General features: G+C 43.2%; 1 protein-coding gene across 3 annotated transcripts in view; it reads right to left on the reverse strand.

Moving 5' to 3' along the window:
• Camk1d (calcium/calmodulin dependent protein kinase ID) overlaps positions 1–13424 on the reverse strand; it is a 414097-nt gene that overhangs the window by 23429 nt on the left and 377244 nt on the right. The window lies entirely within an intron of this gene.

Below are 13424 nucleotides of genomic sequence, written 5' to 3' on the forward strand. Positions count from 1 at the left end.
ACTTCCTGTGAATGTTTCCAGAAGGTTGAGTGGCCTCCACAGCATGCATATGTATGTGTGGATCAGGCACTAGAATTCAGTAGGGTATCTGAACAATGAGCAGAGAGGCTGAGGCCTGGACAAGAATAGTTAGTGAGCCAATAAGTCCTCAACATGAGAAAAAGTGATCCCTCTTCATCGAAACAGTATGCATTTGCTGTGAGCATTACCTGACCTCCTTTTCTTGCCTTCTGTCCCACAGTGAACACAGTCTGTGGCCACTGCTGTCCCCAGTATCCCTCTCCTGTACCACTTATTCCTTTTCTCAAGACAGGCTCCTTTGGGGTTAGAAGACACAGGGCTATTGTTCAGGCAGTCCTCTGGCCATCACCAAACGCTCACTGAGTATCAAATATTCTCAGGCATAGAACAAGGTGGCCAGAGCGCCTACCATTATGGTATTACACTATAGTTGGGGACAGGGGAACAGATGGTCAAAATTAAACTCATCATAAAGAGGAAGCATAAAAGCTAAACAGGAAAGGTTAATTTAGAGCTGGTCTAGGGAAGCTACATTTTAACCTTAATCTAGAACATTCTTTTCCCTACCCCATTCTTTGTGCTGGGAATGACTTGCTAGGTTACAAAGTGTGTGACTACTGTTGGTGATGTCTTTCCTGTCCCTATACTATGCAAGGTGCTGCATCTCATCTCTCTTTTGTGCTCTTCCAGCTTCCCAGGCTTCTCTGTTACAGCTCCTGTGTTGGTTTGTGTCTATGATTCATCATCTCTGGTTAGACTCTGTGCTCCCCAAAGGTAGCAACCATATTACATTCATTTTTGCAACCCTGTATAGCCTGGTACAAAGCTCAGTAAAAACTTGTTGGATGAATGGGTCCCTAGATGCCTTCAACTTTCTCCTGCTCAGTCCTTTCTACACGTTCTCTATTAACAGCTACCTCCAATCTCATCTGTTGTTTGGGTCTTCTCAATAAATATGAAAAGATTATGCTTTATGATTGTGGTTATAATGTTTAAATCTTCACTTTGCTGATAAGTTCCTGGAGGATGGATTCTATCTCCTAAATGATAGGATTTGGAGAAAGGGTCCCACTGTGGCCTTGAATTCTTGATCCTCTTGCCTCATTCTACTCAGTGATGTGATTATAGTTGTGTGCCATTGTGACTGGCTCTTTGGTGTCCTTTGTTAATACTCAACATGACTTAATGTGCATTTCTTGATTGTTCTCTGATAAACAGGAAATGCTTTATTTGAAACACTTGTGTTTATAGGTACATATGCATACTGTAACAGCAGACACTTCAGTAGACAAAAGAATTCAGTTGCATGATGATATAGGCCAATGATAGAATACTTGCAGATAGCATGAGTGAATCCTTGGGTTTGATCTTATTTTTTTGCAGTAAAAAATCCTAATGGCCAATAGCATCTGCTATAAATGACATTCTCCAAGGCAACTGGAATGATCATGGGGAACTTTCAACAAATATCACCTGAGCTCCTATTTGTCTGTCTGACAGAATCCTCCTTGCATCAATTTCCCTCTCTATAGTCCTATCAGAAATTATCCCACTGATTACAGAACTCATGGGTGGCAGGTACTACTCCTAGCTTGAGGCCTTGAGTCAAAAGCTTAAAGGGCAGAAAGGGAATTTTATTTAACTCTTTTTGTAAGTTCTTCTGAGTCAAATCATATTAACCTTTAGGTGCCTGCTAAATGACACTGTAAATTGGGGGCACACCAACATAATCTCTTTCTTAATCTGCCCCTGAAGTCAGAGTGTCATGCTTTTGGCATGTGATAAATTTGGAAACAGAGCTAGAGATGAGGTCATGTGACTGGGCAAAGAAATAGAGAATTCTTAAATGTTTGTAGTTATAAAGTCAATGATTCATGGTCTTCATCTGCCTTTCTTCAAGGCAGAATGAGGGAGATGGCTAGGGACATTATCAGCCTATCTGTGGGTGAGCAAGATTGTATCCAAAAGATGCACATTCATACAACAAGGATGTCTGTTCCACTATGTCATAGCAGCATTATTTGTAATAGCCAGAACCTGGAAGCAACCTAGATGCCCCTCAACTGAAGAGTGGATAGAGAAAAAATGTGGTATATTTACACAATGGAGTACTGCTCAGCAGAGAAAAACAATGGAGTCTTGAAATTTGCAGGCAAATGGATGGCACTAGAAGAAACCATACTGAATGAGGTAACCCAGTCACAAAAAGAGAAACATGGTATGTACTCACTCATATATGGATTTTAGACATAAATCAGGGGAATACCAGCATACAATCCCACTGCCAGAGAGTCTAGGAAACAGAACCTTCATCCAGCGACTGATGAAAGCAGAGGCAGATACCCATAGACAAACACTGAACTGAACTCCTGGAATCCAGTTTCAGAAAGAGAGAACTGATGGGCAAAGGAGTTAAGACTGGGCTGGCTTAACCCACAGAAACAGTTGACCTGAACAAGGGGGGAGCTCTTGGACCCCAGATAGATGGCTGTGTGGAAAGCATGGGACTGACCCAAACCCCCTGAATGTGGGTGTCAGTGAAGAGGCCTAGGTAATCTATGGGGCCTTGGGTAGTATTTATCCCTGGCATACAAATAGACTTTGAGTGCCCATGCCACAATATGGGAGGCTTTCTCAGCCCTGCCCTGGATGAAATGGCAGTTACTGGAGATCCACCATGGAGTGCCTCACCCTCCTTGGGGATCAGAGTAGTGATTGGGTGGGGGACTGGGGGACCTGGTGGGGTGGACGGGGGAAGGATGGGAGGGCAAGGGAGCTGGGATTGACATGTGAAACAAGATTGTTTCTAACCTAAATTAAAAAATGATTTAAAAAATTAAAAAAAGAAAATAAATAGCTCAAACTATTAGAAAAAAAAAGAAAACTGAATGTCTGTCTATATTAATCCAAATTCTAATATAATTATGTTGGATCATCCGGGTTCAGTATGATGCTCTTATGAAGAGCTGTAACAACACAAAGAAGAAAACGTCACCTCTGACAAGACCTCATGAGCTCTGACTGGAGGAGGCAGCAGTTCTGGAACGCCTTTTGGACAGTGTGTTGGGGAGAAGTGTGATATATACAGTGAACTTTCTAAGTGAGTGTGAATGTGTTTCTTAGAGGGTTGAAACTTATTTAGAATATTTTACATAAAATACACACCAACAACTGAATGACAGCTCAGACCTTCCTGCTTAGTTGTAACGAGAGTGGAAAGGCTCTGAGGAGAAGGAAAGGAAAGGTTCCTGTTTTTCTGTGAGGGCAGAGTTCAACTTTGCCTTTGGATTGATTGTATGGTATAATGCGATAGCTTAGGTACACCGGCTTACTGCTTGGTTCCAGGGAGGGGTTTCTGGGAAGGGGTGGGGCCTTTCAGTGGTAGAACCTAGTGGGAGGTCTCTAAATCCTGCCCTTGAGATTGGTGTATGGGAACCCAGTTTTCTCTTCTTCCCTTTGCTCTCTGACCATGAGATGAGTGGTTTATCTCACCAGGTGACCAAAGATCTAAAGCAGTGGATCCGTTTGATACTGGGAGCCTCGGAATCTGTGTCAACAGGGAACATCATGCAAGAGAATGCAGAAAGAACCTAAGAGCTAGAGGACAGGAAGAGCATCGTAAAATGCTGTCTTTGGACATTGTATGCCGCTACACTTTTAAACTCATAGTATCTGTGGTTACCTGTACAAGACCAAGTCAAAATTCTAGCATGGAAGTGGGAGGGGCTGCCAAGGCCCCACTGCTAGTTGAAGAGCTGTCAGCAGTTCATGACAGTTAGGAGAGGAGGAGTCATCTTTATTTAGCAGTGTGGCCACTGGCGATACACATATGGGCAGCACTAATTGGTTTGTTTTCTTTTAGAAACAGAAGAGAACAGAAGAGTGAGTGAGTAGGCGGACGGCCTGAGGGGTCATCCATCTATGGATATAATCAGAATATATTGTATATATGCATGCAGATCTCAAAGGAAGAATTAAAAATATAACTAAAAAACTACTGAAACCACAACCCACCATGTATCTGCAAACTACATAAGCCATGTAAGGGCAACACAGGCTCAGTATGCCTCTAAAAAGCCATGGCAGCATCAACCATGTCTGGGCATCCTTTGGACTCTGAGTTCTGTTGGTACACAGGGACCACTGCTTGTCTTCCTGTCTTGACTGACCCTTGGCAGAAACTCAATGAGCTTTATTGAATGGATGTGGTGGCATGTCTTAAGGAATATGAGTTTTATTTGTCTTAGTCTGGATATGATTGACTTCCAAAATAATTAAATAAAACAAAACCTTTTAGCATATGGAACCCTATTCCATGAGCATTTGTTTGAACATGTGCATTCCTCATATCTTCCTCCTTATATACTGAGAAAAGAGCAGGGGGGAGCAAGTGGGGAAGGCTCACATAAGAAAGTCACGTGCAGAGACTGGCAATGTGTTCCTGATGAGAAACATTGGTACAAGTGTTCTTGTCATTCCCTGGGATTTGACTAAATATTTGAAAGTTGAGGATGGGTTAGCAGATCAGGGGAAGATTTGGGGCAGAAAGGAAAAGGGGAAGGGAAGTATATTCCTCAGGCTTTGCACAGTTAGACCTGAAGGTCAGGGCTTGCACAAGAGAGGAAGGAGGAAGAGGAAGAGGAAGAGAGAGGAAGAACAAAAACTGTGAGCAATCTTAATCCATCTGGGATCAACTTTTTGAATCTTACATTAGTCACATGGAAACCATCTTGAGGGAGTTGGGAGAGTTAGCAAAATGGCCTGGAAACCGCTTAGACTGGCCAAACATAACTCATGCTATCTGTGAACAGGCATAACAAAGACAAAGAGGAGTGAGGAGAGCTCCCCATGACCAGGAACACTGGGTTAGGAAATGTGGTGCAACTTCTGACAATGAAAATTAGTTCTCACAAGAAATATTTTTCCTATCCAAGCACCGAGGGGTACAGACATCCAGTATGGATGTGATTAACTTCCAGTGCCAACCAGCCTGGGAGAAATTCAAAAATAGATTTGTTCATCTAGGTGGGCACCATTCTTCTCGTGATTCTGGCTTCCTTCCTCCCTTCATTCCCTCCTCCCCTTCTCCTTCCTTCTCCTCCCCTCTCATCCCCTCCCTCCCCCCTCTCTCTTTCTCCCTCTCCCTCTCCCTCTCCTTTCATTCCCGTTTGTCTCCTAGTCTCCCCCTGCCCCCACTCTCCCTTCCTTTTAGTTCCCATGACAGGCAGATAGTCATCTACGCAGATCTGTAATCATCTGGAAGATGTGTGGGGTTCTGCATCCTATTCCATGGGCTCTTGGTGTACACCCCACTATGTCCTCAGAATACAAGCTCTCAAAATACACTTTGTGGCTGACTAGAGCACAGTTCTAGTTTTCTACCACATGGCTGAGGGACAAGAATCTGGAAAAGCCTCATGAGCACTGTGTTATTTGGAGTTGCATCACATACTCCCAACTACCTCCACCAGGGTTATGCTGATGTGGCAGCGTGAGCCGATGTCCCATCTCTACCATACTACTCCAAGTCACAAACACTGCTTAGCACTTTCCATCGTGTCACTACAGGAGAATGACCTTGTCTTCTCTGGGTGCTTTGCTTTATTCATTTCTCCCTAAACGCACCACCTCTTTCCTGCTTCTGTACATCCCCAGTAAAACTGTTTCAAAATTCAACAAAGGCCTCTTTTGGGTCTTCTGAGAGTTTAGTATTATGCTAAAGGAGTTAAAAATTCTGGTAATTCAGAGGTCAGATTTCACTTTGTTTTGTATATGTGTGCATGTATGGTACAATTTTATGTGGGCTCATATGTGAGGGAAGGTGTGTGTGCATGTATGTGCATGTGTGAGTGAGTGCATGTGTGTGTGTGCTTTCAGGGGACCTAACTCAGGCCTATATCTCCCCCAGCCCACAGAGTATATTCTTCCTACCATCTTCAGGTTTTGAATCTGTATAGTTGGAAGCTAGCTCAACTCTTTAAAACTGTTTCTAAAATTATGTTCCTAATTGAATGATGCATGGTTTTTCAGACACAGAAAGCCCCCTCCCGTTTAGGATGGGATAGAGTGGGGTGAAGTTGAGAAAGGACCTCAGGATGTAGCTGAGGCTGGCTTCAAGCTTGCATTCCTCCTACCTTAGCCTCCCAAGCACTGGAATAACTGGCACAGGCCACTATGCTACTCTGTCAGATCCTTAGGAAGCTGAACCTTGAGGGATAAACTGTCAATCTATGTGGTGGTGTTGGAGGTCATACTTAAAAACGGAGCCTAGAATGGCTCTTTCCTGGCAGGTTTCTACCTTGTTTCCAATGCCAGGTGGCTGTCGACTATTCTGAGAAACAGCCTCAGGCCTTTCGTGGCTTAGTCCCGGGATCCATTGCAGCACTGGCCTCCCACCTCATGACAGCCAGCAAGACTAGACAGAAATTTCTGTGTTTGCTGTGTGATGCTTCCAGCAGGCAGCAAGTGAATCCTAGGCCAGGGCAGGAACGGAGCCATCTCTGCATCCCATCATATTGCCTGACGTGTTTTAGGCTCAATAAATGTTAGTAAAGTGAATGCCCGTCAATCCTTTGCCCTCCGTTCTCCGGGCTAAATATACCAAAGCATTTAGCTGCTGCATATATGACAGTTTCTAGATGATAATCAGAGAGTAGAGGAAGTAAAATGTTCTTCCATCTGGCCCAAAGCTGTGTATTTAGGTTCAGAAATGACAGGTGCCAGCTACTCTCCTCCGCTTTTTGTGCCCATGGTATGCTCTCTAGAGAAAGGCTACAGTAACGGGAGACTTACTCTGCCTGAAATCAGTGACAGAGAGTTGCATCCATTGCCATCTAAAATATACAGCTTCAGAACCTCAAATGCGTGGCTATGGCATGCTCTCCCTACTGCTTTGCATACCCTGCACCCCATGATTGAAGTCAGAATATTTTGAGGTGATAGGGCTAAAGCAACTGGTACAGGAGACTAATTTGATCCCTGCCTTGAGCAGAGAAGAAGGTTTCAGATGCTCACAAAGTTCTAATCTGACCAAGCAGGATTTTCAGGAGAGACTAAGGCTACTGGGACTCTCAGGTCACAAATAATATTTAGCATCTGTAGGATCCACTCCATACAAAGGACAGAGAGGAGCCCGGTAGGCTTTCTGCAAATCCTTGGAAAGCAGGCACACCAAGACGCTACCAACAAACCAAGCCAAAGTAAACTCAGGAATTATCATAAACAAGTGTTGGCTGATTAACCAAAAGGGCTAATGCCAAAATGACAGAAGGGGAGTACAGTTTGGCCTTTAGAGCAAGAGCAGGAAAGAACTGGTCAGCTCAGGACACTCTGACCTGGTAAGAACAAGAGACAAGTTTCTCTAGACTGAGAAGGGGGACCTGGAGACTCACGGGTTTTGTAAACACAGTGGAGGCTACCCATCTCCACTGTCCTGAACTCAAGGCTGAACAGAAAACTCCTGTTTCTTGTGTACCATTTCCCGGGGGAGGGAACATACCTGTTTCTTGCCACACACATCCTATGACCAAGGGAGGTGGGGTCTCATTGTGATTTTTAAGAGTCCATTCTGAGCCTGTCAACTGTGATTGCATGCACATGGATTGTGAGTCTCTGGTGCTCTTCCTTGGAGATGTAATTTTCCTTCTTCCTTTTCCTTCTCTCTTCCCCCAGCCCCGTCTCTGGTTACCTTCCTTCCTTTTGCACTGGGGACCAAACTGGAGTCCTCACATAAACTAGACAAGTGCTCTAACAGTGAGTGAGTCTTGGCCCTTTTTACTTTACTTTTCACACAGGTTAAGTTACTCAGCCTGACCTTGAATGTACTTTGCAGTTCCAGCAGGCCTTGAATTCGCCATTTTCCCCAGTCTCTGTAGTTGGTATTACAGGCCTGTGCATTCATTTACAGCCTAATTGACTTTATACATTTCTAGAGGCACCATCCAGATGGGGCGTTGAGGATGACCTGAAAAATGTGACGGACCCTGCCATGCAAATTTCAGGCTATTACAAGATGGTCACTGTCGGCTGGCCACAACAGCAATTATTCTTGTTTATTAATCTGCCTGGTACCAAGAGTGGGAATTACCATTGCAATCCTGCAGCCTAGGCTGGGGCCCAGTGATTACATTGTAGTCTCTTCCTTGGACACTTGGTCTCTTGTTGCTTCCCTGAAATATATGCATTCCATAAAGAGGCAGTTGTCAACCGTTGGGACCACCTTGACGAGAATCAGTCTTTGTGACAGGAAATGAACCTACCCGTATGTAGATGAAGCATTCTTCACTCCTTTCTTAAGAGATAATTAAGTTCTACACACCCATAGGAACATCAATATTTATGTGACCTAGTTCTAATGAGTGAAAAGTATGGGAGGCCAGAGAAAAAGAAAGGGGATTTCTATATTGTTGTTTATGGTTTCTTCTAAGCAGACAGGTCAGAGTTCATGGCCAAGCAAGCCTATCTAGCTTGCTCTCATTGCTTCTGATCTAACCTGATTTCTGCAGTTTGGAAGTATGACTGTCCCTAGGACATCTACTTTCATCTCAGCAGGAAGCCTGAGTGTTCTCTGCAGCACGATGCATCTCTAAGCATCATTTAGAGAAACAATCATTCATCTTCTTGAAGTGAGAGATTGGTCCATGAAATGTTTACTCATGTCTTGAGACGGGAAAATTACTTCCTTGGCATTTGTAAGATCTTGGCCAGGTGAAGCCCACCACACTGGATGCCAGCAGACACTATCTTGTCTTTCTCATCAGTTTAAGCTCTGCAGGCAAAGGCACTTCTTGTAAATTCTCAGCACTAGAGCAAGGTTCCTGGCAGGATCGGGACCTCTCAAGTGTGCTTAGAAGCCATGAATAGCCTTGACAGAAAAACGATTTCTCCTTCCACATGATGGATAGCAGAGAAGTGAGCAAGGAGACATAGAGAGAGGCAATTTAACAAGCACCTGCACTGGCAAAATGAGTGATGTTTACGTGGTGTGCAGAGAGAAGGCAACATGGTGATGTGGTCTGTCTTAGCCATTTTTGCTGTAGTCTAATATCTCAGGGTGACAGGCCGATCAATTGAAAATAATAGGGCAGAGTTCCAAACACTGGAAGAGGCTAGCTTCTTTTCCACTCTAATGAAGAAGAGCAATAAGGGTCTTGGTGTGATCTCCTTGGGAAAGCTGGTTTCTCTGTGGTGCTGTTTGTTGGGCTTAGCCTGCTCCATAGCTGTATACTCTCTACAGACAATGGATGAATGGAAGGATGTACATGGCAGATCAACACAGTTGAAGTTGCAAAAGTCTGAGATTGAAAGCCACAATTTTTTTCTGTGTTGTATACATGTGTAGATGTTGATGTTGGTATGTGTTCATCCATATGACGGCCAGGGGAGAACCTCAGTTATCATCCTCAATTGCTTTCTACCTTCCTTTTTGAGACAGGGTTTGTCACTGAACCCAGAGCTCACCAGTTAATCAATGTGGCTAGAAATCTACATGTCTCTATTTCCCCAGGACTGGAATTATGGACATGCCCCACCATGCTCAGCTTTTATATGGGTGCTGGGGACCCAAGTTCAGGCCCTTAGCTTGGGTAGCAAGACCTTTTACTGACTGAGCCATATTCAAAGTCTTGAGTTCTGCTTTTAATGCTGGTTCAATCTCATGCCAATTTTGTGCCATCCCTACCAACTAAGGCCATAGGACCTTTACAGGGAGACTTCATCAGTCATCCAAGACACAATTAGCCTTGGTCTGATTCCCTCTTTTCTTCAGATGTTCTGTCTCTCCTTCTGTATGTTAACCTCCAGTCTTCTACATAGAACTTGAATGATATATCTCTTCCCATTCCCAAATATACCTGTCCTCAATGATTGCTTCATTTCATGGACTTCAACAGCTGACTGAGCATATGAGACCTGTTATTACCAGCACCAATGGCCAGCATTTCTTTAGTTCTTTCTCTACCTAGGAACTGACTTGGGTACTAGAGATAAAAGTATGACAAAGGCAAGGTGACTCTACCAGAGTGCTAGTGATATACAAAGCCAGATGTGTTGGACTCATAAGTGGGTTAAAATATTTATAATGCTAAATTCAAAGGTAGTGTTTTTCTATACATAGCTGTGTTACATATAAAATTATACCAAGATAGTTTTTAAGAGAGTGTTTTTTCATGTAGTAGAGACTGTCTTGGAACTTTCTAAGTAGTATAGGCAATTTTTCCACCCCTGCCCCCAAAACTCAGAAATTACAGGCATATGCTATCAACATCCAGCTGGAATCTGAACACCTTATAGGATATAACTAAAGTGCCCAAAGTTCATTCATTCTCTGCTCAGGCTTGGTAGAGCTCTGGCCATCACCAAGGAAAAGGGAATCCTTGCTTACCATCTTGGAAGCTGACATAGTCATGAAGTCAATCTGAGCATATTTTTTAGGGAGAGCTAGTGGTACCATGGGAAAACCACCAAGCATGAGCATATCAAGTCGTTATTAAAGTATAATTAAAGAAATATTGTAAATCCTTCTTTAAGACCAAATTGAAATACTGCATTCTGTACCATAACTATAAGTGCCTAGATAATACTGTTCAGACATACCAAAATATAAATGCCATATCTGCACCTTGGAACTCTTTGAAGCTCCACATAGCATTGCTAACCCTGTTAATATATTCCCATATGTTCCTTAATGTGGCTCAGAGAAGATGCAGCTAAGTATCTTTGGCCAGTCTACTTCTCCTAGCCTTCTCTAGCAGCTCTGTGATCTTACTTTGGGATCTTCCCTCTTCTACAATGCCACTTGCTTAACTTGTCAAGCAAGATGATCTATCTTCTTTGTCAATAGCTGGTTTAGAAGGTATATGAGAGAGCTTGCTTCTATGTGGTCTCATTGCTATGGGAAGACACAGCAAGAAAGGAACCCATCTACAATCAAGAAGCAGAGGCTCACCAGGAATTTTCCTGATGTTTTCAGTCTACAGAATTACATGCATTGCCATTGGTCATCGTTTACTCTGCTGGAGCACCAAGCATTCTTACTTAGTTATAGTTGCTTAGTAACTCTAAAGATTTATTGTACTGTGTGTGTGTGTGTGTGTGTGTGTGTGTGTGTGTGTGTGTGCCAGGGGTGCCACAGAGGCCAAAAGGGCATCAGATCTCCTGGATCTGGAGTCAAAAGCTGTTGTGAGCTACATCATGTGTGCTGAAAATCCAATTCCAGTCCTCTGCAAAAGCAGAAAGTGATCTTGTCTGCTGAGCCATCTCTAGCTCCTTACCTGATAATTCTAAGAAACACTAATCAATATTCATCCTCAGCAACTGCTGATATGCTTCTTTATGTCAAGATGTCAAGGAAAAAAATGATACCCACAAACCCAAGGTGAGCACAGTCCCAGGGAAGACCCTTCCAGACCATCAAGATCAGCTTCAACTGTTAGCAGGAAATGTCTAGTCTTTCATTTACTTTTTTAAGCTTTCCAGCCACGCTGGGAGAGTCAGGGCCTCTAAGGAGGATTGCAGCTGGGGATTTATGGAGCTAGATTGAACAAGGCAGGGTCCTTGTAACTAACTTTGTTTACCCAGGACCATAATTAATTGCATGTGTATGACTTTATTAGGTGACTGGTTTCACAACTGTTATTAGATTCTCAAAAAGGTCTACTCCCCATTCCTCCCCTAAAGCAAGAAACTACTGCAGAAGATGCAGTATTAGTTACCTTTGTATATCTGTGACAATATACCTGACAGACACAACTTAAAGGGAGGGATGGATAATTTTACCCATAGTTCATCACAGTTGGATAGAGAGAGAGAGGGAGACAGAACAGGGCAAAGGAGAGATAGAGTTATCAAGGACATGCCCCCAGTGAACTAATTCCCCCAGCTAAGTCCCACCTCTTAGAGCCTCCAGGATTCCTTAAATAGCACCACCAATCAGGAACCTAGGAGTCTTTAGGGACCATTTTCCAGTCAAAGCAAGAAAAGGTTCAACATGCTTAGAACATGAAGACATATATAAATGCAATATCTTAGTCTTAGCACTCTGGTGGCGTTTCCATAAATGAGAACTCCATGGGGGTGTACTACAGTGAGTCAACCTCCCCTGTTGCAATGGTTAAAAAACATAGGCTGCCACCCAAATCCACATCGGATTGCACAAGCTGCCCAGTTAATGTTGCTGTAGAAAGATCATTTGCTTCCTAGGTAGCAAGACAAAGCAAACACCAGGGCAGGGGTGTTTGCAGATTCTAGGAAAGAGGATGCCATATATGGCAGGAAGCTTCTCCCATCGCAGGGTCTTCTACTCGTTGGCAGGGGAGGTCTGTTTAGCAGAGAACACCCCCTTCTTTGGGGGATGATCAGGGGAGAAACTTCATTTCCGAGTAATTGCAGAAACTAGCCAGGCTAAACCTGCTATAAAAGCCTATCACTTAATAAATATTTGCAAATACAACTGCAATTAAAAATGGCTTTAGAGTAGATTTAAGCAAAACAAAACCTAATGATAAGGAACCAGAAGGACGATCCAGAAATGGCTTCAAGGAGGGCATCCGCTAGAAGACATTTTCTGGATCAAGGAGATAAAACCTGCAACAGGAAATGAGGAATTCAAACCATGTGTTTTCATTTCCATTCATTTTTTTCCTAATTGTGATTTCTTTTGGAGTTGTGTTGGTATTTTCACGGTGTTTTTTAACCCAACTCCTCCGAAGCCACGATTAGTTTATAGGGAAATGAAAATCAAAATAGATCCCACCTATTAGGATGAGATTTTTTTAGTTAGTTAATTAATTAATTAATTAATTTGTTGTTGTTGTATTCGAGACAGTGTCTCTCTTCATAGCTGTGGCTATCTTGAAACTCACCATGTAGATTACACTGGCTTCAGACACACAGAGGTCCACCTGCCTCAGCCTTCCAAGTGCTGGGATTCAGGGTGGGCACCTCCATGCCTGAATACACTCTTTCGCTTTTTTAAAAGGGGTAAACATTGGTGTGACTGTTGAACATGACTTCTGGGAATGTATCCCTAAGGTGGTCTGTGGCTACATACACTGCTAGTGGTTTCTTCAAAGCTAGACAAAGAATTACCATTTGAGATAGATATCAATTCCATTTTTAGACTCCTACATTCCCCAGAATTGAAAGTGAGGATTTGAACAATCTACATAGTTGTACATTCATGGCCATAGCAGCATTATGCACAAAAGCCTAAGGGAGGCAGAAACTCTCAGTGGTTCACAGAGGGGTGAGAAGATGAACTCAGGGTAGTACAGACAGGTGGGTATCAGCCCTGAAAGGAAGAAAATTCTGACACCTGCTTCAACATGGATAAACTCTGAGAACATCATAAATGAAATAAACTGATCAAAAAGAAGCTCTTCCATTCCTACGAGGCCCCACGAGCA

Source organism: Mesocricetus auratus, unplaced genomic scaffold (assembly GCF_017639785.1).
Source record: "Mesocricetus auratus isolate SY011 unplaced genomic scaffold, BCM_Maur_2.0 Super-Scaffold_100013, whole genome shotgun sequence".
In the NCBI taxonomy this organism is placed as follows: domain Eukaryota; kingdom Metazoa; phylum Chordata; class Mammalia; order Rodentia; family Cricetidae; genus Mesocricetus; species Mesocricetus auratus.